The 5627-nt window shown below is 45.9% G+C and overlaps 1 pseudogene; it reads right to left on the reverse strand.

Moving 5' to 3' along the window:
- Nucleotides 1-350: 350 nt before the first annotated feature.
- LOC104678665 lies at nucleotides 351-1769 on the reverse strand (annotated as a pseudogene).
- Between the last annotated feature and the right edge of the window lie 3858 nt (nucleotides 1770-5627).

The following is a 5627-nucleotide window of genomic DNA, read 5'->3' on the forward strand; positions in this document are numbered from 1 at the left end:
CTCATGCCTGTAAACCTGGCACTGTGGAAGGCAGAGGCAGGGTCAGGAGTTCGAGGCCAGCCTCGCCAACATTATGAAACCCTGTCTCTACTAAAAATACAAAAATTAGTTGGGCATGGTGGCACATGCCCATAACACCAGCTACTCAGGAGACTGAAGCAGGAGAATCACTTGAACCTTGGAGGCGTAGATTGCAGTGAGCTGAGATTGTGCCACTGCACTTCAGTCTGAGTGACAGAGTGAGACTCTGTCTCAAAAAAAAAAAAAAGAAAAAAAATGTACCTATGTCCTAGAGTTTAGTGCCCAAGTGTCTGGGACACAGCTTATCCACCCCACTAACCAGGCCTTCCCTAGGAGCAAAGATGGAGCTCCAGTTTCTCAGATGGCCATGAGCCACAGGAAGGGCAGGGGGCAGCACCAAAGAAGATCCTCTTGGGTTGCCTTACTTCCCTGAGTGTACGCATCAGCTCAGCCCGAATTGGGGCGAGGATCTCCCAATTGACATGACCCCTGTTGTCAAGACTCTCCAGAGGGGCAGGATCTGTCTCCAGTCTTAACTTGCTCAGCCCGCCTATGTGACGCAATAGGACTTTCAGAGCATTCACGGAGGTCTCATTTCCGTGAAAGTAGAAGGTGGTGAGCTGGGAGCAGCGGCTCAGGGCAGGCAGGATGACCCGGAGTTGGGAGTCCTGGATCCGACAGTCCTCTAAGACGAGGGTCTCGAGAGCAGCAGCAGCTTTCTCTAGCAGAGCTCCAAAGGGCTCAAGATTGGTGGTTCACACTAGGATATGAATCAGGTGCAGCTGCTTTAGCTGACTGAGGCTTGGGTACTGACACTGCATGTCCTGATCAGCTAGGTAAGCACGACAGAATGTAAAGGCCTCCAAGGGGTTCTTGAGGCATCTGAGCAGGTGCTCCAGGTGCTCTTTAATATTTATTGACCTTTCTTATATAAAGCATCTGGGGGTTCCAGGCAGACGAATGGAGAGTCCAAGTCAGGAATGAACTGCTGTTGGCCGCGCATGTATAACTAACACCCATAACCAAGGCTAAAAAGAGTTTGTGAAGACTGCTCATCTGGCTCAGGTAAGAGGCAAACTTTCCTGTTCTATTCAGTGAGCACTTCTTTTTCCAGACTTCCAACTCATGGATACTGCTGTCTGGGTATACCTTTCCCAATAAATTTCTGAAATTTGAAATGGGCATTGAGTAATTCTGTACCTTACTACAGCACAGGTGTACTAAACCTCTTCTGTAGTGGATCCACCCACAGAGGTAGCGTAGACATTCATCCAGGGTATTTTCCTTTATGTAGAGGTCTATGAACACCTTCAAGGGCTGGTGGTCTCCTGTCCTTGGACAGTCCTCCACTGCCTGCCTCTTACTCATGGCCTCTGGGGAGCAGGACAGGGCCCTGGCTCCAGATCATATGGTCCAGAAATTCTCATGAACATCCCGCAAATCCAGCACTTGAAGCTTCCACCTCCTGGGGTGAACCTTCTGGCCAGCGTATCAGGTCCCTTCAGCACAGCTCACAAGGTCTCCAGATGAGGTGTCTTCATCAGGGACCCCAGAGGGAGGCGGGGGAAGGGCCAGGCCTGTGCCATGGCCTTTAGAATCTCACAGCATCTCCTGCTGAAGGCTGCTATGAACAGCAGACAGAAGACCTCCTTTGCCAGCTCCTCCAGGGTGAAGATGGCCAAGAACTGGTTCCTCAACAGGCTCTGCCCCACCAGCTCCAGGAGTCTGGGTGGGGCCTAGAGGCTCATTCTGATAAATGATCAGAGGAGCAGCCTTCCAAACAAGAGGTGGGCCTTTCACTTTGAAACTGCCATCCACAAATCCAATAGCTTTTTGTCAGTGAGGGAACTGTTTATTGGGAACCATGGAATCTGGCAGCTCCTCATGCAGTTCTAGAGTCAGTTTTAGGGAAAAAGAGGATCTGTGCCTGTGAGTCTCTCCTTCTGGCGTTCCCCAGGTAGCATGATCCTATATAAACCATTGCCATTTAAGTATGGAACTCTGGGAACTGCCATTCTCATTAACATGTTTATCTGACACCATCCCAGACAGTATGGGTATTTCAGGTATCAGGATCATTTTATGTCCTTCGGTGATAGAGGTAGTTTCAGTTAACATTCCATGACCAGGCAGTAAATGCCGCTCAACTAGAAACTCTCTCGTCATGGCCGGGCACAGTGGCTCATGCCTTGAATCCCAGCACTTTGGGAGGTCGAAGCGGGCGGATCACTTGAGGTCAGGAGTTTGAGACCAGCCTGGCCAGCGTGGCGAAACCCTGTCTCTACAAAAAATACAAAAATTAGCCAGACATGGTGGTGCTCGCCTGTAATCCCAGCTGCTTGGGAGGCTGAGGCAGGAGAATTGCCTGAACCTGGGAGAGAGAGGTTGCAGTGAGCTAGAGTACACCACTGTACTCCAGCCTGAGCAACAGAGTGAGACTCCATCTCAAAAAAAAAAAAAGAAAGAAACTCTCTCATCCAAAGTCCCTGTGAGACCACCTTTTCATAATTATAACATTAAGAGAAACCTGACGTAGTTGACTCTTCTTGCTTCTGATCTCCAAGCTATCTTTGATCATTCCTGGGCATAAGCCAAGCTAGCACTCGGGGGAATTTAGTTAATAGTTTAACTTGACAGCAAGGATGGTGACAGCCCCTCCCTTAAACTACCCCACTCCTTGCTCAGGGACTGAACACTCAGCATTACAATTTTTTTGTGTGATTTTTACTACTCCTATTACTATGAAGCTAGTCATTATGTCTATATATTCAGTCACAAATCATTTACTGTCTGTATTTTAACTACTGGCTAGACATTTTCTCTACATATTCTACTGATATTTCAATACATCCCAAAACTAAGACCTCCCCTCCCTCTACACTTCTGAGCTTTTTCCTGATTTTTAAATTTATGTTAACGGCACCATTACACTTCTATCAGCTCTGGACACACACCTTGGAGTCAAGACTTCCTTTCCTGTGTCAACTACATCCAATCAATAACTAAGTTCTGTAAGTTTCATCAATGAAACATTTAAAAATATATGTATCTGGGTTGGCTACAATGGCTCATCTTGTACTCCTAGCACTTTGGGAGGCTGAGCTGGGAGAATTGCTTGAGCTCATGAATCCAAGATTATGGAGCTATGATCATGCCACTGTGCTCCAGCCTGAGCAATAGAGCAATATATATATATATATATATATATATATATATATATATATATACACACACACACACACACACACACACACACACACACACACACACACACAAGCCTCGTTTAGGTTATTACTCCCCCTAGACTATTCTAGTAGCCTTCTAATGGGATTCCTTTACTTCAATCCTTGTCATGATGTTTACTTCTGTATATTCCTGCCAGATCTTAAAATGCTACTTGGTGATAGAACTTCCCTGCAGAAAAGTTTTCAATGGTTCCTGTTTACCTACAAGGTAAAATCCAAACTCTGACATTCAAATGCCTTTATAATATGGCTTCTCTTCCTTCTAGCCTCATCTCCTTATACCTTTGACTACACAGAAGCATCAGTCATATTGAAAACATGCCTAGTACTTTTTTATTTGTGGGTCTTGGTTTAAGGTATTTCCTTCTTTATTTTCATTTTTTTAGAGACAAGGTTTTGCTCTGTCACACAGGCTGGAGTACAGTGGTGTGATCATTGCAGCCTCAAACTCCCAGGCTCAATCAGTCCTCCTGCCTCAGCCTCCCAAAGCACTGGGATTATAGGCATGAGCCCCTTCGCCCAACCGAGGTGTTTCCTTCTACTTGGAATACTTATTCCATTCCTTATCTTTCAGTGCTCTTCTTAAGTATGCCTTCCTCTTGGTAGGCTTCTCTGTCTCCTTCAACTGGGTGAGTTCTCTCCCCTTGCTGACTCTCAGTGTATTAAATATCTAACCTCCTGTGGCCCTTAACATCATCTGTCTTACACTCCTTGGTAGGACATTCTTTAGTCTCATTTTCCTATCTCCTGAAACTTACAATAGGGCCTCATATATGCAGATGCACATAATTGTTGAGACTCTTGACCTGACTTGAAGAGTGCTTAACTTTGAATATCAAGTTTCATTTTTAAAAATTCTCAATAGGCTAAGAGTGAGTGACAAGGCAAATGTGAGTAAACGCTGCAGTGCAGTGTGAAGCAGGGCTTTAGCTCCCAGCCCACTAGAGCCTCTCCCTGCTTACATGGAGACATGTCTTTTCATGGCTTCACCTCATCTCCCACTCACACCGTGGGGGAATTCATGGGTGTTGGGGGAATTGTCAACACAGGACTAAGATGCCCCTTCCTGCTCCCTTCCCGCAATCCTTTCTCTCCCTCATCTTGGCCTTCTTTCAACTTTTCCTTCTTGGCTCAGACACTTTCTTCTCTCTGCTTCTTCTCCTGCTTTTCCCGTTTGCCTCACCTTCTCTATCACCATCTAGAGCCATAAAGGACATTGAGTCTGGGGCTGGGCTGAAGATGAGAAGCAGAGACAAACATACATTCGCCTGGAGAAAGACTAGCCCACTGAACCAAGGTGTGACCCCTCATGGCTTCTTTGGTCCCCAGCAGCACCAGACTTCTGACTCCCCTCTGACTACTGTCATCTCACTGCCTTCTTCACTAACTTCAAACTACTCAGCTTGCAGACATGGAGCAACCACTCTTTGTCCTATTGGTTTGAGTTAAGAACAGAGGTTTGCAAAGTGATGGCTTTATCCACAGACACCTATGGAATGCAAAGTACTTTCTCCTTCCATTTACAGAACAAACAGCTGAGAACCAGGAATGCTGCCTCCTCATAGAGCCCTGCTAGCCCTATCTTCTTCCCTCTGGCTTCTCACCTCCAGATCCCTCTACCCCACAAGCACACTATCGTATGACTGCGGGTGCGCCCAGGGAGGTGCAATTTAATCTTCAACCTGTTTCTCCAAAGAGATCGCTTTTCCAGAGAACATTTTTGGAAGAGCTTAAATGTTTTAGTCTGATTATCTAGCATTCCTTGTCCTGCCTGCCCCTCCCTTAATGCATCCCCTTGTCTCCATCAGCAGCCTCTTTGTAAACCAGTTTCATTATCTCTAGCTGTACCAGTAACTTTCCACTCATTACCATGATTCCTCTACTACCAGTTTATCCCAAATGACCCATGTGTTTAGAGACCACTGCACTGGACACAGATGACTCACTTGGGCATGTCCAGGTGAACGGGGAGTTCTTGTCTGTCACAAGGCCAGAACTCCCTAAACTTCAAATATGAAGTCCTTTAATTATTGGGAAGTTGAATTCTGTTTCTGGGGCAAGCATTTTTAGGAACCAAGAGGACACCTTTTAGAGCATTTTAAGCTCATTTGAGACACATTTGTAAATCTAAGGGATTCCTTATCTCTGTATCCCTACTATTATTACTCAGATCTCCCTAGTTTTAGCACAGGATAACAGAAGGGTGATATTCAAGTTCACTAGAACTAATCATGGTTGGCCAAATTTCTTGTGAATGTAACAAATGTCTAGAGTTTTGTTTCTGAGCTGACCTCAGTATATGATTGTCAGTAAATCCCAGGCCCCTTGGGGACAGCCGGCTAGTGCAACAGCAATCTTTCT

Source organism: Rhinopithecus roxellana, chromosome 8, assembly GCF_007565055.1.
Source record: "Rhinopithecus roxellana isolate Shanxi Qingling chromosome 8, ASM756505v1, whole genome shotgun sequence".
Taxonomy (NCBI): domain Eukaryota; kingdom Metazoa; phylum Chordata; class Mammalia; order Primates; family Cercopithecidae; genus Rhinopithecus; species Rhinopithecus roxellana.